General features: G+C 45.6%; 1 protein-coding gene across 2 annotated transcripts in view; it reads right to left on the bottom strand.

Annotated features, from left to right (window-relative positions):
• PAK1 (p21 (RAC1) activated kinase 1) overlaps positions 1–21689 on the bottom strand; it is a 101262-nt gene that overhangs the window by 57957 nt on the left and 21616 nt on the right. The window contains exon 2 of one of the 2 annotated variants that reach the window (XM_083609938.1): positions 20833–20894. The exons of the other annotated variant lie outside the window; for it this stretch is intronic. The gene's annotated coding sequence lies outside the window, so the exon portion shown is untranslated. The remainder of the gene's footprint in view (positions 1–20832; positions 20895–21689) is intronic. 2 annotated transcript variants of the gene reach the window in all.

The following is a 21689-nucleotide window of genomic DNA, read 5'->3' as shown; positions in this document are numbered from 1 at the left end:
AAGAGGGGCAGGAGGAGAGACACCAGGCCGTATCCATTTCACATTTTCGTAGACATCAAAGGAAAGAAGATTCCAGAAAAGTTAGCAAAACTTGCAGGCATGGGGCACCACTCCTAATTGGTGCCTAATTAATTAATTGCATTTCATTAGTTATAACAAGTCCCTTTAGCTTTGCATCCAAGCTGGCTTTTGATGTTTGGAGAGGCTGTGAGTTTCCTTTCGTTGCCCGAGAAGATCGAAAGAGCTGAAGGAGGAATTGTTTTTCAAAAAAATCTCGCTCAAAAGCTACCTTTCCTGTTAAATTTTTCCAGGGGCTGCTCATTTTCAAAAATCAGAGCCAGACAATTGCTGGCCAGACGACTGAGCTTTTTTTGGTGGGGGGGATCTCAAAAAAAGAATTTTTGAGCTATTTTTTAGTAAATTCATCAAAATCCAGACTTCCATATGTCCGGTTTTTCCCAGATATTTCAGCGATTTCTGCCTGGACACTGCCTCCGAATGAAGTACAGTGGTACCTCAGGTTAAGTACTTAATTCGTTCCGGAGGTCTGTACTTAACCTGAAACTGTTCTTAACCTGAAGCACCACTTTAGCTAATGGGGCCTCTCACTGCCGCCAGAGCACGATTTCTGTTCTCATCCTGAAGCAAAGTTCTTAACCTGAAGCACTATTTCTGGGTTAGCGGAGTCTGTAACCTGAAGCGTATGTAACCTGAAGCGTATTGAACCTGAGGTACCACTGTATTTCGACTTTGTCTGAGAAATTCCACACATATAACAACCCTAGCTAAAGATAAGAAAACTCAAAAAGATTGTGCACATTGTGTCAACACAGAAGCATATTATTCATTTGGAAGCACTTATATGCCATGTAATATTTCAATAATCTCTCAGTAGCGCCTATGAGTCTACATAGCTCAGTAGTGTCTAGCACCGTTCAAAACTAACCGGGCACCAATTTCATACTGCAACAGGCAATTGGCCTTTTCCGAGAAAGTGAAGATGTCTGGTCACCAGATCTGGCAACATCTCCATCTAGCTGGCTGGCACTGCTGCCTTGCCGTGCCAGTCCACTGGTTTGTGGGGCAGCACGGCACCCAAAAATTGCCTCTTTTGGTGTTGCACTGCTGTGCAAATCAGCTGATCTGCGGGAAAGCGCAGCAAAAAAAATATGCTGTCCACAGATCACCTGGCTCAGACAGCACCAAGGGACACATATATTGCACCTGGCTATTGACCAGCATCTTAAAAAGCAGAGACATCACCTTGCCGACCAAGGTCCGTATAGTTAAAGCTATGGTTTTCCCAGTAGTGATGTATGGAAGTGAAAGCTGGACCATAAAGAAGGCTGATCGCCGAAGAATTGATGCTTTTGAATTATGGTGCTGGAGGAGACTCCTGAGAGTCCCATGGACTGCAAGAAGATCAAACCTCTCAATTCTTAAGGAAATCAGCCCTGAGTGCTCACTGGAAGGACAGATCCTGAAGCTGAGGCTGTTATGTACTGAAGTTCTCACCCTGGGCAGGCAGGGGGATACTGTAGATAGTTATGCAAATAAAGGATCTAAAGTGACGTTCAGTGATTGGATAGTTTGTATGCAAATGAAGGATCGAAAGAGACGTTCAGTGATTGGATAGTTTTAGAAAGTTGCAACAGTTACGTTGTTGTGGAGCTCTATATAAGCAGGCTGACTGAGCTCTTCAGTTCAGTTCTATTCTGGCCTCCGAATAAACAAGAGCTGTTGAAGAATCGCTGTGTCGTCTGATATGTTTGCCCACAACTTAACAGAGGCTCCAAGACTTTGGCCACCTCATGAGAAGAGAAGACTCCCTGGAAAAGACCCTGATGTTGGGAAAGATGGAGGGCACAAGGAGAAGGGGACGACAGAGGACGAGATGGTTGGACAGTGTTCTTGAAGATACCAACATGAGTTTGACCAAACTGCAGGAGGCAGTTGAAGACTGGAGTGCCTGGCGTGCTCTGGTCCAGGGGGTCACAAAGAGTCAGACACGACTAAACGACTAAACAACAACAACATAGCATTGTGGCTAATACATTGAGCCATGAACCAGTCAGCTCCTGCTTCAAAAATCTCACCTCCACCACGAGCTCGCTAAGGGCTTTGGGGCAAGCTGCAATAATGCTCGGTGACTTTACAGGATTGCAGCAAAATAATGCAAGCATGTTAAATGCTTTGAAAGTGCTACGCAAAAGCTAAGTAGCGTTATTAAGTATTAATTACAGAGCGGGAATCTCTTGGGCTCCGTGAGTTGAAGCCAAAGGTCAATGGAGAAAACATGTGTTTCTTCTCAAATTCAGTAACTGTTATCTCCTGTTAAAATAGTAGTGGAGAACAGAGGTCTGAATGGAACCATTCTGGCAAGTGTTAGAAATTAGCCAGGCACATTTTGCTACTGGCGCGGGTCCAATTGTGCCCATGTGGAGATCTCTGGATGCCAGGATGTTGGCAGACATCTCCATCGTGATGGCCAATCCAGCTTTAAGCAGGTCAGCAGAAGAGCTTATTTATACAATACGATAATCTTTATTGTCATTGTCCCATGCAGAACAACAAAATTGAAAAAATCCACATCAGACATTCAAAAACCAACAAGCCTGCTATCCCAGCTATCCCAGCCTGGTTAACCCCCTAAAAACTCTGATACCCCATAACTAAACACAATATACTCCCATAGAGACTACCTTACACTGCGTTTAAAACCAAAATCGCATTTGGATAGAAACTTTCTCAGGCGGCTAGTCCTAGTCTTTATAACCCTGCACCTTCTTCCAGAAGGCAGAAGCTGAAAGAGATCATTTCCGGGGTGTGCACTATCCTGCACTATCTCTGCAGCTTTCTTATGACACCTGGAAGCATAGATTTGATCCAAGGTGGGAAGAGTGCACCCAATTATTCTCTCCGCAGTCTTTACAACCCTAGACAGCATTGTTTTTCCCCTGACCATGCAGCTCCCAAACCGCACACACAGACCATAAGTTAATACACTCTCCACAGGACAATGGCAAAATGCCATCAACAGGTCCTTTGAGAGGTTATTTTTCCAGAGGATTCTCAGATAATATAACCTCTGCTGTGCTCTCTTCATTAGGTCTTTGCTGTTTTCTCCCCAGGTTAGGTCATCTCTCAACTCCATTCCCAGAAATCGAAACACCGAGACTGCATTTACATCTCACATTTTTCTCCAAGGAATACATGGTTCTTCCCCCTCCTCAGATAATTGCTACAACGATCCTGTGAGGTAGGGCTAAGAGGCTATGACTGACTCCAGGGTCACCCAGTGAGCTTCATGTCTGAGTGGGGATTTGAACCCTGATCTCCCAGGTCCTAGTCCAACACTCTAACCACTATACCACAAGGCCTTCCTAGAATACTTCTGATATGGGGCAGGTATATAAATTAAGTAGGTAAATAAATATGGGGAAAACAAAATGCCACTTAAGACTCAGCTATACAGCTGCAAATATAATGTTTAAAATGTGCACTATACAAATGTAACACTATATGGCTATGGTGAGCAATGGCAAATTCATTATATTTTTCAAAACTTTTTTTTTAAAGCATTTTCACATCATTTTTTTATATGTGTCTAGTTTCCATTTTAGAGAAAAAGCTGAAATATTACCCTTCCAGCTTGAATTTGCTTTATTCTGGATTGTTTTATTGGGTGTTTTAATGTGTTGTAAACCACTTTGAGTTTTTCCTTTAAAATCTATAGTATAGAAATGAAATGAACAACAGCAATTTAAAAATTCACTGCAAAAAGGGTGCCTAGACATTCTGTTGTGGTGACTGTAACCTAGATTTAAGGTGCCATTTGGTGATTACCTGATATACCTGCATTTCAGACACTGCATTTTGGGCAAGGGATCACCACCTTTCAGCTGCTATGCATCAAGACTGAAGATAAAGGATCTCTTATCTCCGATTGTATCACTAAGCACCATAGCGCTAAAACGAAAGATAACATCTCCGATTGTAGCACTGTGGTGCTGAGCACTGATATCAGAGCTAAAATCTTTGCCTACACTTTCACAGTGAACTCTCAAAGAGAAGCCAGCATTTCTCTATTCTCCGACCTTAGTGTCATGGTGGAAGACAAGCTTCTGCTTAGTGGTAAAAGGCAGCAGCAGAGGCTTATCTAAGCGCTCTGAGTCTACAGCACTAAGATCGGAGATAAGCCTGTTTCCTTTGGCTTGAAATGACAATTGATGCTAGACTCCAACTCCTGTTGTTCCTGACTACTGGGCAAACTGGCTGAGGTTGATGAGAATTGCAGTCCAACTGAAGGAATGGGTTTCCCAAACCCAAAACTGACTGTGCAGGCAGTTTGAAACGGGCACCAAAATCCCTATTTTTCCTTAGCTAAAATCCATTAACGAGCTCTGAGTCAATGTATAAACGAAAACCCGGCTGTATAAACAAGTGCTCAGAGTCCTCTCCTTTATCAGTTTGTGACGGCAAGGATGACCTTGGCTGTTTCAGTGGAGTAGGGATGACATGTCTAGGTCTTATCTTACGTCCTGACGCACAGACCTAGTCCGGGAACAGCGCCAGAGTGTGTTCTTGGAGTTGGTGACCTCTTCCTCCAAGATAAGAGTAGGAAGAGGAAGATCCTTTTATGGTCAGAAGTACAGGAAGGAATACCCTTTTATGGTTAAGAATACCGGAGCAGGAACATATGTGATGTCAACCTGCGTGTATAGGCTGACGTGGTTGGATTCCTGGGGAAGGAGGGAGAGGGTGCCTGGAGGATATATATACTGCATGAAATTTCTCATTTCTTTGGACTTGCTGTGGACACACAACGCAGGTGCCTTTCTGCTGTTCCGGAGAGCAGAAATAAAGAACTCTTTCTCTGAACCAACCCTCGGTGTCATTTGACTTCCTTCCTCCTGTCCGGGAGCAACGCAGACCCAATTGGTGAACTCCAATAAGGCTACACAACAACATCTGGAGGTTGCACCACAAGGGAAAAAACCACTTTGGGGCTGCAATCCTGTCTGCACTTACTGAAGAATAAATTCTGCTGAACGCAACAGGACTAACTTCAGAGTTTGTGCACCTAGAATTTCATCACTGGACTAATTATTTTTCTCCAATCTAGAAAACATTCCCTATCGCAGCAGAGTCAACGCAGCTGAAAAGATACAGAAATAAATTCAAAAGGACACAGAAGAATAGAAAAACCCATATTTTGCAAAGATACATCAATACCAGCGAATCCTTGTTAGCTTCGGCAACCTGCGGTTCTTATTATCATTTGACCAAAAAGAACTGCAGTTTCACCTTGGAAAGGACAGGCTCTCTCCTAGTCTCCGAGATAAATTTGGAAATAGAAAGAGGCCGCGTACTCTCATTATAAAGCCAGCACATTTCTGAAACCTACGACGTGGCAGAGCCCCCAACCCAAGCGCTTTGCTTGTTGACAGACCCATTGCTGGAGCTTTTAAAAACTGGATTAAGATTTTGTTGATTAATTGCACCCAGCAAAGCTTGTTGCCAGATTTAATAGCATTTCATGGAAGATGAGGGAACCCACAAAAAAAAGAGAAAAGCCCTCTTCCTTTTCTTCCGCTGCTCTGACAGCATTTATCTATTATGTATTTACTGCCGTTACGTGAGATACGATTCAAACAGCAACCGCGGTTCATCGTCTGCCCTCCAGCAAAGAGGGAATAGCAAAAGTCCCAGCAACGAGCTCTCCCGTCCCACCAAAAGGCCTCGCTGCGTTGTCTTCGCCATGTACTGAAACGCTTCCTGGAATGGCACTGTCCACCATGATTAAAAACTGATGCGTTGTAAAAGTGGTGGTAGAGTGCAATGGTTAGAGTGCCAGACCCTCCTTACCCGTCACCAGAACACAGGGATTATCTCCATCAGTTCTGCTGTGACAGACCAGCACCTTCAGGCCTTCCCTCCCTCACCTGTCACCTGGGGGGAGCCATTCCGGCAAACTCCCTCAGCGGGAGAGATGGGAAAAGCAGGGCTAACCCCGTCATCTTTGCCAAAAGCTCAGCTCCACCAGGCACCTCCTACCCTTGAACTGAGCCAGCCGGTCATTATAAGAACCATGTCAGAATTGGTTTGGTTTTTTCCTCTTCCCTCCCTGTACCTTTTTCCTTGTGTGTCATTCAAGGAATCCTGGTTTCTTTTTCTTGGGATGTTCTCCCCCTCGTATAGGAAGGAGCATCAGTGCATAGACCGTTATCAGACCCATGCATTGCACTGTGTCCTCCAGCAATAGGAAGTCGCTGCCACCATGAAAGACGCACACTTTTGCCTCTGGCCTCACCCGCAAATACCGTATTTTTCGCACCATAGGGTGCACCGGACCATAGGGCGCACCTAGTTTTTAGACGGGGAAATCCCTGCCGGAGGGGTTGCGCGCAGCTATGGCACAAGCCAAGGCAGCAAGCTGGATGGATCCCGCTGGCTGCTTTGGCTTCCTCTTTAGCCTCACGCAACCTCTCCCTCCCGGGAGAAGCTGCGCGGGGCTAAAGAAGCCATAGCCCCGTGCAGCTTCTCCCTGCTGCTGGGGTTGCGCGGGGCTAAGGAACAAGCCTGCATTCGCTCCATAGGACACACACACATTTCCCCTCAATTTTTGGAGGGGAAAAACTGCGTCCAATGGAGCGAAAAATACGGTAGCATTCAGCTCCGGGGAATGAGGGCGTTGGGCTTTAAAGGTTCACCCCACCCTAGTTTAAACCCACCACATTTGCCCCGGTTGGGTGAAAGGGCAACCAACAAGTTGATTTCAAATTAAAGGAGGCATTTCTGGTCTCTTGCATGCAACAATAGGGGAGAACACAATCTCAAGAATCGTGCACAAAATGCTAGATTAAGGTTCAGTATTACATCCGAATGCTCTGGAGAGAAAATGCATTTGTTCTTTAAAGAACTGCAGGTACTGTGAAGGCAGAGGCAGCAGAGAAGGCATCAGGAACCAACTTTAGCGCTGAAGATTTTAGGAAGGCAGAGAGAGACTTCAGCCGAGTGAGTGTCTTGTGCAACTGTTGCATAAAGCTGGGAATTAAAAGTTGCTTCAAAACAAAACAAGACAATAAGAGCTTTGGAAAGAAACCACCGTGCAGAAACGGAAGAGCTATTTTCATTCTACCTGGAGATACCCTGCCGGGTTTAAAAGACGCCTGCTTCTTGGGAGAAAAGCAATGACAAACCTTTCAAGGTGCACCTTAAAAAGCAGAGGCATCACCTTGCCAACAAAGGTCCGTAGAGTTAAAGCTATGGTTTTCCCAGTAGTGATGTATGAAAGTGAGAGCTGGACCATAAAGAAGGCTGATCGCCAAAGAATTGATGCTTTTGAATTATGGTGCTGGAGGAGACTCTTGAGAGTCCCATAGACTGCAAGAAGATCAAACCAATCCATTCTGAAGGAAATCACCCCTGAGTGCTCACTGGAAGGACAGATCCTGAAGCTGCGACTCCAATACTTTGGCCACCTCATGAGAAGAGAAGACTCCCTGGAAAAGACCCTGATGTTGGGAAAGATGGAGGGCAGAAGGAGAAGGGGACAACAGAGGACGAGATGGTTGGATAGTGTTCTCGAAGCTACCAGCATGAGTTTGACCAAACTGCGGGAGGCAGTGGAAGACAGGAGTGCCTGGAGTGCTCTGGTCCATGGGGTCACGAAGAGTCGGACACGACTAAACGACAATAACCCTGCCGGGTTGGGTTAAAAGTGCTCCAGTTACATATAGTTGAGATAGAAAAGAAGGCTTTTGCAACACAAATAAGCTGAAGCTGGAGAACAACCTTTGTCAATCTGGGGGTCCTCTGGGCATTTTGGATGAAAACTCGCATCAGCCCCAGGAACTCAGGATTAACTGTAGGATAACTTCCTGAACATTGTCTAAATGCTGCTGAACAATGATAACCCACGTTGCCTCTCTCTTTAGCCAGAATTACATAACCTCAGCTCAGAGCTGAAAATAAGGACACACACAATATTCTTGAGGGAGATGGATTCTTGGTCATTCTCCTACAGGAAAGTTGCTGCACTTGAATACATTTCCTATCATGAGTTGGATGCAAATGTTGGGCTGAATTCAAAAGTGTCCTCCTGATGGAAGGTTTCTATTAGCACAGGGTAGGGAATCTCAAACCCAGAGGGCAGAATGAGGCCAATTCTTCCTCTCTCTGTAGTCAGCCCTCAAGAATTTCTCTAGACAGGCGTGGTATGAAAAGGTATTGCTTTTGGCAGTTTCGGAGGAGTTGACCCAGAAAGTGCAATTATTTAGGGTGGTGGTAAAAAAAACCTGCAGATTTTAGAATTTTTTGGCCTGATTTCATTGATTATACAGCAAAACTGGAATATCTCAATGAAATACCATCCCGGTTTACATTTTTATGTGGGTTTGGATACATTTGGTGGGTTCAATGAGTTATGATTTATTAGGCATTTCAGTGAAGCAACACAGATAACAATCTTTTTATTTTGCATCAAATTAAAATGTGCAGTTATGATTAATTCCACTCACAGTTGCCAGAGTTCCCTTTGTAGAAGGACTGACTGTTAAACCGCTTGTGAAGATTGTAGCACTGCGAGGGGAATAGGGGGTGTCTAAACAACTCTCAGCACCCGTAAGGAACTACAGTTCCCAGGATTCTTTGCAGGATGGCAAAGTGTTTAAAGTGGTAAAATACAGCTTTAAATGTACAGTGCAGATAGGACATTGGTCTTTTTTGAAACGGTAAGATTTCACTGTCTTGAATTTTTGCATTTTTATTTTCATTGAATTTTGTATTTGTGTGTTAACTTCTGTGAGCCAGATTGGGGACTTTCTTGCTGAAATAAACTCTAACAATTAAGGATCACTTGCATTATTGGAATTGCAAACCTGACACAGCTCCAGGTTTGAGAATAAAGATTTCAGGTGACCATGGTGCTATGTTTTAAATTGCTTCCCTATTGGCCAACACATATGTTATTTAGTAGGTTAAGGAACCCCCGCCCCCCGCCAGTTAACTCCAGTCTAAAATGACTATGCGGTTGCGGAGCTCATCTCGCTTTCAGGCCAAGGGAGCCAGCGTTTGTCTACAGACAGCTTTCCCGGTCATGTGGCCAGCAGGACTAAACCACTTCTGGTGCAACGGGAAACCATGACGGAAACCAGAGCGCACGGAAACGCCATTTACCTTCCCGCCGCAGCAGTACCTATTTATCTAGACCCTGATGTTGGGAAAGGTGGAGGGCACAAGGAGAAGGGGACGACAGAGGACAAGATGGTTGGACAGTGTTCTTGAAGCTACCAGCATGAGTTTGACCAAACTGCGGGAGGCAGTGGAAGACAGGAGTGCCTGGCGTGCTCTGGTCCATGGGATCACGAAGAGTCAGACACAACTAAACAACTAAACAACAACAACCTTGGTTTAAGGAGCCATTTGTCGCCCGGCTTATACATCTGAGTTTCTAACATAGGCTGTGACCAGCTCCCCTCCCTGCTGTCTCCCAGAACCAGAAGAGGCATGAAAAGGGCAGAGGAGAGGCTGCACACAGGCGCAGTCTCCTATTGCTTGGGCAAACCCTGGCGAGGAGGGGACTTAGGCTGGGACATTTCAGTCTCGGCAACTGATGCATGGGGCAAGATCCAGCGGAGATGAGCTGCTTTGCTCAACATGTTTTTGCTAGTAAACAGCTGGCCGGCTCATTCTTTGACAGTGTGTGTAAAACTGCCTGGGTCACACGCACCACAACTCTGTGGCGGCTGAAAGGCGGGGCAGCGGCGACTGCGGCCCTCAAGCCTAAATGGTTAGTCACCGCTGCTTTTAATCGGAGACGCAAGGAGCTGAGATGGGGACCTTCCGACCCGTGCCCCCTCCCCAATTTCCTTCGACAAAGACTTCCAGAGCAGAGGTGGCCGGACGGAGCGAGGGATGAGGTCCATACAGGGCAGGGGGCTATGAAATTACGGGCACACAGGTGGGTGTGTCATTTAACCCTGTCGTATATTTTTTAAGGTTTTAGCGCAGTATTCCTCCCCTCCCCAAACACGTCCAATGCTTGCCGTTCACCCGGCCCGCACAGATGTAGCGCCAGCCGCATGCATTATGCAGGAGCGAAGAACGATCTGCAATTCCAATGAGCTGCGTTTTCCATCACTGGCCTTCGGCACCAAGCGGCGTTCCTGAAGAACGGAGCGAAAATCAAACGCGCGGCGGGGAGGGGCGGCTTTGAGAGGAGCAGCATGGCAGACTGCGCGGGCCCCCCACCCCCAAGATATACGTCACAGCGCTTTGCAAAGATTCCCCCCCCAAGAACTGCTGACAAAACAACCGTAAAGGGCACCCCCCAAAAAAATCTACATGGAGGGTTCGCGTCTATCTTGATCATGCAGCTAGACGATTCGCATGGCAGGCAGTTCCCCCAACAGAGAACAGCTGGCTCTGTGCGCCTGGTGCTGAGGGGAGACGCTTTCCATCATGTCATCAGGAACAATCCATCAACTCTCAAGTGCCTCATTAAAGGCCTTTGGAGTCGCATGATTCTCCCCGACGGTCAAACTGCTAAAGACGGAATCAAAGAGTGACAGATAACGCAGGCGAGATGTCTCCCCTAAGGCCACCAATATGGATGTTTTTAAAGCCACGTCAGCAGGATTCTAATTTCCGTTCAACATAACCTGGGTGGCAAGCCTTCCTCCCTTGGGTCTCATCCCCAGCTGGAGGCGAGTTATCTAAAGCTCTCCACATCCATCTCTGGTTCCTCTCTGATGCCTTCCTGAGAATCAAACATGGCACTATTATTATTATTATTATTATTATTATTATTATTATTATTATTTCTTTATATACTGCTTGATGCCAAAATAGCGTTTGAACCGTGTACGTGTATGAAAAGCCAATTATACAAACAATAAAATATAAATTCAGATTGTAAGCCAGGGGTCGGCAAACTACGGCCCGTGAGCCAAATCCGGCCCAATTGCCCTCAGGATCCAGCCTGCGGACGTTCCGTGGATCGGCGATTCTGTTTGTTAATTTTATTTTTTTTTATTTTTTTCGACGCCATATTCCCCCCTCCCTCTCACACACCTCCTCCCTCCTCCCACACACACGCAGTCCAGCCCGCCACAAGGTCTGGGGGACGGTGAACCGGCCCCCTCCGAAAAAAGTTTGCTGACCCCTCTTGTAAGCTCTTCGGGACAGAGACCTACACATTTTCATTGCTTGCATTTATCTGTAGAAGCGCTGTGTACAGTGATGGAAACAGTGTGGTGTAGTGGTTAGAGTGTCGGACTAGGACCTGGAAGAGCAGGGTTCAAATCTCCCACATGGCCGTGAAACTCACTTGGTGAATCTTGAGCCAGTCACTGCCTCTCAGTCTAAACTACCTCACAGGGTTGTTGCGGGGGTTAAATGAGATGGGTGAGGTAAAACCATGTATGCTTACCTTGAGTTACCGTATTTTTCGCCCTATAGGACGCACCGTCCCATAAGGCGCACCTAGTTTTTGGGGGGAAAATAAAGGGGAAAAAATTATTTCCCCCCAGGCGCGGGGCTGGGGCGGGGGAGGCCCGAGCTTCCCCCGACCCCAGCCCCCAAACAGGCAGCTCTCTGCAAGCCGTGGGAGCCCAGCGCTGGCTCCCGCTGCTTGCTGAGAGGTCCGCGAAGCCTGGACGCGCTGATCTCAGCACACGCAGGCTTTGCATGCTGGCAACTCTCCACAAGCAGCGGGAGCGCTCCCGCTGCTTGCGGAGAGGTCCGCGAAGCCTGGAGAGCGAGAAGGGTCGGTGCCCACCGACCCCTCTTGCTCTCCAGGCTTCAGTGAAAGCCTGCATTCGCCCCATAGGACGCACACACATTTCCCCTTCATTTTTGGAGGGGAAAAAGTGCGTCCTATAGGGCGAAAAATATGGTACTTGGAGGAAAAGGGTGGGATATAAACACAATAAACAAACGAACTGCAAATAATCCAAATTACGCCACACAATTGCGAGACTTAGTATCCAAGTCCAGAATCCAGTACCCTGAAAAACTTGAAGCCAGGGCTTTGAAAATTGAAGTTTATAGATTTTACAGATACAGAGACTATACAAAGAACAAAATATCACATACGGGCAACATCTGGTCACATTTTCAAAGCTACAGGAAGAACCATTGGGATTCCCAGTAGCCCAAGGAAATAATTTTGGTGTTCAGTGAAGGTGGTTGTTCCAACACAAGCACAATACAGCATACAAAAGATGCAAATCTTTGCAAAATTGATCAGCTTGCATAATTCATTAGAATCACGAAATCTGGAAGAATTTGGTTTCTTTCTGAAGCACGTGCACAGCCCTCTGTTTCCGCCATGGTCCCAAGATAGACATTATTGTGGTCATCTGCAGCAAAGGAGTCTCTGTGTGAACATCTGCTTGCATATAGTTTCTGTGCACACCCAATTGTGCCAAGATGCCCGTAATATGCAGAAGGGTATCTAGATTATTAGACATGGGGGAAATGGGGCAGCTGTTCCAAAGAACTGCAAAATTTCTACCGGCTAAAAATACAACTAAAAACCAGGGGTTTCATTAAGCTTTTCATACTTCACTTGAAAGGGAATATGGTTCTCGTTAGAGATGCTGGCAAAACATGTGGGGCTCAGGCCCAGGAACAAATTTAAGGGGTTTGGGTAATGGTCGCCTCATAGTGAAGACAAATATTAGAAGGTCCTCATTTCTTCTCTGCCTCAGATTAAAATCAGAGATAGAGAAGGCTGCCCAATTTATCTCAACCCATCCAACCAACCTCAAAATGGTTGGTTGGTGTTAGAAACTCATATATGAGGGGAAAGAAGGCACCTTTTAACATATGTGGTGGACTTGTAAAGCAGTAAAAGAATTCTGGGAGATGATCTACAATGAAGTGAAAAAAATGTTTAAAATAACTTTTTCTTTAAAAAAAAAAAACCCAAAGCTTTTCTTCTAGGAATTCTAGGTTTCAAAATACCAACACATCAGAAAAGACTATTTATGTATGCAACCACGGCTGCTCGGATGTTACTAGCCCAGAGATGGAAAGAAGACAGAGTCTCTACCGCACAAGAAGGGCAGATTAAGTTGATGGACTATGTCAAAATGGCAAAAATAACCGGAAGAATCAGAAATCAGGAAGACCAAAACTTTAATAAGGAATGGGGGGAATATATCATTTACCTTAAAAACCATTGTTAAACAATTAAAATTATTAGTAGGGTTGAAATAATACTTGTAGTTTAACATTGAATTATGGTTGTAATGGAAATTTAACAGATTTAATAAAGAAGATGCAAGAGGAAAAGGTTAACTAAGGACCCACAAAGGGGAGGAGGGAATTCCAGGGGAATCTACAGAATTCTCTTTTTATTTTGGTTGTTTGACAATTGTCTGTAAATTTCAGAATTTTAAAAACTATTTTTAAAAAAAAAGAAAAAAGAAAGAAACTCGGGAATATAAGCTAGATGCCAAATGGCTCCTTAAACCAAGTTTACAAGCTCAGCAAAGGGAAGGGCGAAGAAAGATGAATGGAGGCGGAGGGCAGAGAATAGGGGAGCAGTGAGTGCCATAGATATCCCAGCTTGCTCACTGCAGACCAGTAAAATTTGACTGCAGGCCATATTTGGACCACCGGCTGGCATTCATCAGCCCTTGTCTTCCAGGAGATGAGGCACCTACAAGTTAGAGGAACTCAGGGGTCACCAACCTAAGGCCCATGGGCCGGAAACAGCCCACAGAGGTCATTTGACCAGCCCTGAACCAAACTGCCCGCTTGCATGCAACACCAAACCGATGCAGTGCAGGGACTCACTTCTGCAGCGCCGGAAATCGCATCTGCACACGCACAGACACCAGAAATCACAGGCGGGACCAATCCAGCCCAGGCAAGATAAACCTTGCTGATCCCTGCTCTAACTGTCTCCTTCCCTGTCTGCTGAGTGGCACACCCAGAATCCTGATTCTTATAGATAGGGCTGGGCGATGTATTAATATATCCAAAATTGTGGAAACAGTTTCATAATACAGTGTGGTACCTTGGTTCTCAAACGCCTTGGTACTTGAACAACTCGGAATCCAAACACTGCAAACCCGGAAGTAAGTGTTCCGGTTTGCAAGCCTTTTTCGGAAGCCAAACGTGCTCCGTTTTGAGCGCCACACTTCTCTTTTGAGTGTTACGCTGAGGTCTGTCTGTTTTCGCTTTTTCTTTTGCGTTTTTGTTTTCCCAGCTCTTTTTTGTGACTGTGTGGAACCCAATTCAGCTACTGATTGATTGATTGTGTGACTGCAGTACATTGTTTATCGCTTTCATTTTATACTTCCATTTTATGGATCAACGGTCTCGTTAGATAGTAAAATTCATGTTAAATTGCTGTTTTAGGGGTTGCTTTTAAAAGTCTGGAACGGATTAACTCATTTTGCATTACTTTCTATGGGGAAAGTGTGCCTTGGTTTTGGAACGCTTTGGTTTTGGAACGGACTAAGTTTGAGAACCAAGGTACCACTGTATTCGACGTGGCGATACCTTGCGAATCACGATGAGTGTGCATGGGTGCCAGAGGAGAGCTGGGGAGTTGAAAAGCAGGCAGGGAGGGGTGTCTCTGGGGGTTGCGAACCCCACACCCTGGCCCTAGGAATGCTTATGCAGAAGCAAGCCTCGCTGAGTTGTTCCACAATAAGCCTGCTTCTGTTCTGCCTTCGCTTTCACATCATGCCCCAAAGCCCAATCGTAGCCGCAGGGATTCCCGAAAACCATTTCCCCCGGATTAGGCAGCTAAATCACAAATTAGGGAGCTCCCTCACACCAGCGCAAATCAAATCTTGCCAGCTGTCAGGGAAGTTGAATAACACAAGGGGCGAGAGAAAGCAGCCTTTAAAATTGGCCGGGGGTGGGAGATTTTTTGACAGCTAGTCTTTTGAGGGCACTGAGGAATGAGTGAATCACCGCAGAAGAGGACTGCAAGGGTTGAAATGGCAAGCCTGGAGTGCAAAGGAATCAGGGCGCACACCTCTGTTCACAGATCTCTGGGCTTCTCAAATGCCCAGAGGACTGTTGCTTAGGCTACGGATGAATGCGCCAATTTCACCCCGAAGGGCGATGAAGAATGGGCAGGAGGGAGAGAGGAACAGACTTGTGTTTTTTCACAGAAATTTTTCCACCACTATAAATCAGCGGCCAGCAAACTTTTTCAGCAGGGGGGTGGTCCACTTTCCCTCAGACCTTGTGGGGGGCCAGACTATACAGTGGTACCTCAGGTTAAGTACTTAATTCGTTCCGGAGGTCGGTTCTTAACCTGAAACTGTTCTTAACCTGAAGCACCACTTTAGCTAATGGGGCCTCCAGCTGCTGCCGCGCCGCCGGAGCATGATTTCTGTTCTCATCCTGAAGCAAAGTTCTTAACCTGAAGCACTATTTCTGGGTTAGCGGAGTCTGTAACCTGAAGCGTATGTAACCTGAAGCGTATGTAACCTGAGGTACCACTGTATTTTGAAGGGGGGGAATTAACGAATTCCTATGCCCCACAAATAACCCAGAGATGCATTTTAAATAAAAGCACACATTCTACTCATGTAAAAACACGCTGATTCCCGGACCGTCCGCGGGCAGATTGAGGAGGCGATTGGGCCAGATTCAGCCCCCGGACCTTAGTTTGCCTACCCATGCTATAAACGCACAGCTTAAAAGCGTTTAATTAATAGCACAATGAATAAATGGATATAGTACAGGATAAACCATTTTTTTCAGGCAACTACTCCCCAGAAGCACATATACTGGATTTATGCACCATCAATTTAATGTGTTAATAGTTCTCAGGGTCTTATTTCCACCACCACCCCTTGAAATCTAAATAATGCAAGCAAAGTGGCAGGCTGTCGAGTTGTCATGTCTCAAAACATTTCTACAAGTGTCCCGATGAAATTAATCCCCAAGTAGAGATTTGCATTTGTTTGAACAGAAAGTGCACATCGTGCTATATAAAAGTTATTTACCTTTCCCTTTAGTTCAAATGCTCTTAAGCAACGGGTCAAAATTTTGACAGCTATGCAGCACATAAAACCAAAACAGTACCTTTTTCCCCCATTAACTAAATTGTAGTCAAACGCACATGCTAAAAACTGGGTCAAATTCAATTTACAGAGCAGCAAAATACCCTCCCGATTCAAAAGTTTACAGAAAGTCCACATGTTTCAGATGTCATGACAGGAAGATGAAATATGCTAGACTAATTGTCTCTCAAAGCCATAAATGTAGCCATCTATCCCCTAAGTTGCTTATCAGTTTTAAGATTTACTCTATCAGAACCTGCCCCTTCTCAATTTTTGAGGGTTTTTCTTTAAAGAAAATCATGGCTGTGTTGGACAGGAAGTTTTAAATTGGGGCAGCAGACACTATGAGGAAAGGTGGATATATTATCCAGGACTATTTTAAGAGCAGACTATCAAGTTGCTATACAAATAAATACACAGTCCTAAGCCAGGCCCTTCAATATTACAGCTGCCTGCTTTGGGGGAGGCTGGACAATAGCACATTAGCCCCCCTCCAAAAAAAAAAAAAGGTGAGAAGAAAGCAGTAAGGTGTGAAACCAAAACAAGTAATTCTAATACATAGGTATTCCTCAGTTTGATAGCTGGGGTTCATCTAACTTTCCCATGAGACCAGACCAAGGGAGATATTTTAGTAGCACCCGAAAAATCTGGGTCTCACCAACGTAGAAGCTCAGCATGTGGGAATGCTAAAAGAGAACGCAGAACGAGCCTTAAAATTAAATTGGTGAAAAGAAAAGGGGGGGCAGAAAAAAGAAGAATGTTTTTAAAGAGCCATCTGTTATGTACTGAAGTTCTCACCCTGGGCCAGCAGGGGGATACTGTAGATAGTTTTCACTCAGGTCCACATATGCAAATAAGAGATTGAAAGTGACGTTCAGTGATTGGATAGTTACAGAAAGTTGTTACAGTTGCATTGTACTGGAGCTCTATATAAGCAGGTTGGCTGAACCTTTCAGCTCAGTTCTGTTCTGGCCTGTGAATAAACAAGAGCTGTCTGAAGAATCGCTGTGTCGTCTAATATGTTCACCCACAACTTAACACCATCCTTGGAAATTTAAGGAGTCTTCAACAGCATGTGACATAGGAGCCAACTCCTAGGGGCCGTGGGACGTCAGTCCCCAAAAGAAAATATTTGAGGGGACCGGACCCCCACAAAGTTGATGGCCATCGCCATTCAAATGGTGTGTGTGCACTGCGTCTTGTGATCGATTATGCAGGGTGGGGCTTACCTGGGCCCCCACAGTATTTTATTCAAGTTGGCACCCCTGACGTGAAACCTGCAACACTAAAAGTCCAACTTCCAGCCATGTATTTGGCCTCTGAAATACATGGGGAAACTAACAGCACTCCTTCAGGAGATCTCAGGGATTGGACTGGGACATGAGAGTTCAGGTGGTCCATAAGGTAAATAACATTTATATAGCACGCTGTGCACTTTCTGTTCAAACAAATGCAAATCTCTACTTGGGGATTAATTTCATCGGGACACTTGTAGAAATGTTTTGAGACATGACAACTTGACAGCGTGCCACTTTGCTTGCATTATTTAGATTTCAAGGGGCGGTGGTGGAAATAAGACCCTGAGAACTATTAACACATTAAATTGATGGTGCATAAATCCAGTATATGTGCTTCTGGGGAGTAGTTGCCTGAAAAAAATGGTTTATCCTGTACTATATCCATTTATTCATTGTGCTATTAATTAAACGCTTTTAAGCTGTGCATTTATAGCATGGGTAGGCAAACTATGGTCCGGGGGCTGAATCTGGCCCAATCGCCTCCTCAATCCAACCCGCGGACGGTCTGGGAATCAGCGTGTTTTTACATGAGTAGAATGTGTCCTTTTATTTAAAATGCATCTCTGGGTTATTTGTGGGACCTGCCTGGTGTTTTTACATGAGAAGAATATGTGCTTTTAATTAAAATGCATCTCTGGGTTATTTGTAGGGCAGAGGAATTGATCCATTTATTTTTTTCAAAATATAGTCCAGCCCCCCACATGGTCTGAGGGACAGTGGACCAGCCCGTTGCTGAAAAAGTTTGCTGACCCCTGCTTTGGGAAGAACTTTCTGATGGTTCAACAGTGGAACGGTCTCCCTCGATTTAATATGATTCACGCCACAACCCCAGAGTCAGTCACGACTGGACCTAATGGTCAGGGGTCCCTTTACCTTTATTAAATGTAAGTGAGGTGTCCCTCTAACTCAGCAATTCTATGAAAGAGTTGGTTTTGAAATGGTCAAAACTATGGACAATTTTATCTGCATTGCTTTTGTAAACTGCTTTGAGGTACTGCTTTTACAACCAAGAGGTATATGAATTGTATGAAATAAATACATACAAAAACACACCATTTTTCATTCCTGAACACCCTGGTCTGACGGAAGAGTCCTATATGAATCAGCAACTTTGCATTTTTAAACACACAGACACAAACACTGTTTCCCTCGCTTGGCTTGTTCTTGCTGCACCAAGAAAAGCTTGCTAAGACTTTTGAGTAATTTTTTTCCCCTTCTATACATTGTGTGCCTATTCGACACAGATATGACATGCAGCTTCTTACGAAATTGTTCCAGTGAAGATTTATCCCGCCAGCTATGGTCGCTAAAGGAAATCTCCGGTGTGTGAACACAATTGGATGGGATCAAAAATGCAGCGCTCGACAGATTCTCTAGGCAGATTCCCCACCTGCCCGACGCCCCCCCCCCCAGCACGCCTTGCCCCCAGCAATCCCTTAGGGCACATTTGCCTCTCCCAATATAGATTTCTGGAATGGGGTTATGCAAAACAGCTCCTTCGTCACTCTTAATTAATATATAATTCACATGCCCCCATCTCTGAAAGCCGCCGGGAAGATGACATCAATCAGAGATAAGTCGTTTGCAATTTAAAGATAATCTTTGGGGTAAAGCAGCATGTTAGTGAACTATCCTGGGGGAAACAGTCTACACTAAGGTGGGGAGGGGTGCCAATTTTTTCCCTCCCCAAGAGGAAAGGAGCTGGAAGGAGGTGTAGTTCAGTGGAGGAACAGACCTAAAGGCCCTTGCAGAATTTGTATTTTCCCAGGTTGCAGGTGCTGGGAAAAGACCTTTGACAGAGTCCCTGGAGGTGGCCTGGCTATCAAAGCAAACAGCACAAAGCTAGGTAGGGCTTTGTTTTTAAAGCATAAAGCACTTTTTGATTTTCGGCTTTGCTCTGTGCTAAGTGACTCAGCCTCGTAAGGAGAGAGCGGCTGGATTACATGAAAGGAGATTCCGACTGAACATTCGAAAAAACCTTCTGACAAGAAGAGCCGTTTAGCAGTGGAACAGACTCCCACAAGAGATGGTGGACTCTCCTTCTTTGGAAGCTTTTCGGCAGAGGTTGGACGGCCATCTGTCCTGGATACTTTAGCTGAGATTCCTGCATTGCTGGGGGGTTGGACTAGATGACCCTCGGGGCCCCTGTTAGAATTCCTGCTCCATGATTGCAGTCATGGGATTGTTGTCTTTCACATGACGGTGCATGTTTTGACTCCACAGAGTGGGAAGTGACGGAGACAGGATGTTTGCGTTACTGTGTTCTGTGAAGTGGGACTATTGTCCTTTGTTCTTTTTCTCTTTGCTGCCTGATGCTAGAGAGAGAGGGAGCCATGTTGCAGTGCTCCGTGTGTGTTTATATGTAAATAAAGTAGATTAGCCAAAATGCTGAGTTGCTGAGGTCTGTTACGCAACTGCGAAGACTCTGCGGATCCCTAAGTGTGCCGATGTCTGTTGGCATCGGTAGCTGCGATGTTCGGGCAGAAGAAAGCTTTTGAAGCTCCCGAACAATCGACCAGGAGGGAGGGAACATGCCAGTCGGGCATGTGTCTCTGCCAGGGTCCTACTCGAGTGTAGGCTTAACTCCTGACAGTCCCTTCCAACTCTTAAGATTCTACAGTGGTACCTCAGGTTACATATGCTTCAGGTTACATACGCTTCAGGTTACAGACTCCGCTAATCCAGAAATAGTACCTCGGGTTAAGAACTTTGCTTCAGGATGAGAACAAAAATCGTGTGGTGGCGGCGCGGCAGCAGCAGCGGGAGGCCCCATTAGCTAAAGTGGTGCTTCAGGTTAAGAACAGACCTCCAGAACGTATTAAGTTCTTAACCCGAGGTACCACTGTATATCAGTTATATTTTACCTGCACAAATGGATGCACTATGATACCAGCTTAACAACCATCGCTTCCCCCAAAGAGTCCTGGAAACTGTAGTTTGTTAAGGGTGTGGATAGTTGCTAAGGGACACCCACTTCTTTCAGAGAGCTGCAACTCCCAGAATGGTTTCACAGCTAATACCTCTTCTGATTGGGCCTGATTTTTATTTTATTTTTATCGGGGGGGGGGGTGGAACAGAGCGGCTGGAATCCTGAAGGGCAGAACTTTCGGACTGCAAACCATTTGTTGCTGGTTCTGCTTGCAATATTCTAGCACCGATGAAAGGAGATCCAGGAAAACAGAACAGCTTGCCCATAAATAAAACAGCCTCCCTTTTGCTCTGATGCCTTTGGAGCGCTCCGAATGGAGAATCTTACTGTTCATAAAAAGAGGGGGAACTGAACCAGGAATAATGTAAGCAAGTGCTTTGGAATTTTTAATAACCTTTTTTCAAAAAACAAAAAACCCCGCTTCATGGAGATCAGCTTCTGCCAATCACAGCTGTTTCGTCCTGAAAGCCCCTCCTACAGACTAAGGAGCTAAAGGCCCCTGTCCCCAATCAAGCATTCAAACCCCCGCAGCCGAATATAATAATTAAGACACGTAACTTACTGTCCTTGCAGAAACTTGAAACAGATGGTATCTCGTGCCAAAAAGGATGGAAGGAAAATGAGCTGGGGCGGAAGAAAATAATTTATTATTACTGCCTAAGCTTTAGATCAAGGGACGCGGGTGGCACTGTGGGTTAAATCACAGAGCCTAGGACTTGCCAATCAGAAGGTCGGCAGTTCGAATCCCCGCAATGGGGTGAGCTCCCGTTGCTCAGTCCCTACTCCTCCCAACCTAGCAGTTCGAAAGCACATCAAAATGCAAGTAGATAAATAGGTTCCACTCCGGCGGGAAAGTAAACGGCGTTTCCGTGCGCTGCTCTGGTTCGCCAGAAGCGGCTTAGTCATGCTGGCCACATGACCCGGAAGCTGTACGCCGGCTCCCTCGGCCAATAAAGCGAAATGAGCGCCACATCCCCAGAGTCGGTCATGACTGGACCTAATGGTCAGGGATCCCTTTACCTTTACCTAAGCTTTAGATCGGCAGGTTAATCAACTAGAATGCCGAGTTGCTTTCTTTTTTGAAGCAGAAGCCAAGATGGCCAAGGGGAAGAAGGTGGCTCCAGTCCCTGCTGTGGTCAAGAAACAGGAGGCCAAGAAGGTTGTAAATCCTCTCTTTGAGAACAGGCCCAAGAACTTCGGCATCGGGCAGGACATCCAGCCCAAACGGGACCTGACTCGCTTTGTAAAATGGCCTCGTTATATCCAACTTCAGTGCCAAAGAGCCATCTTCTACAAAAGGCTGAAGGTGCCTCCAGCAGTTAACCAGTTCACTCAAGCATTGGACCATCAGACAGCTACTCAGCTTCTGAAATGGGCGCACAAATACAGGCCTGAGACGAAGCAGGAGAAGAAGCAGAG

The sequence above is a fragment of the Podarcis filfolensis genome (assembly GCF_964270895.1).
Source record: "Podarcis filfolensis genome assembly, chromosome: 4".
Taxonomy (NCBI): Eukaryota; Metazoa; Chordata; class Lepidosauria; order Squamata; family Lacertidae; genus Podarcis; species Podarcis filfolensis.
Note: the sequence above shows the minus strand (reverse complement) of the source record. Positions and strands in the feature narration are given on the sequence as shown.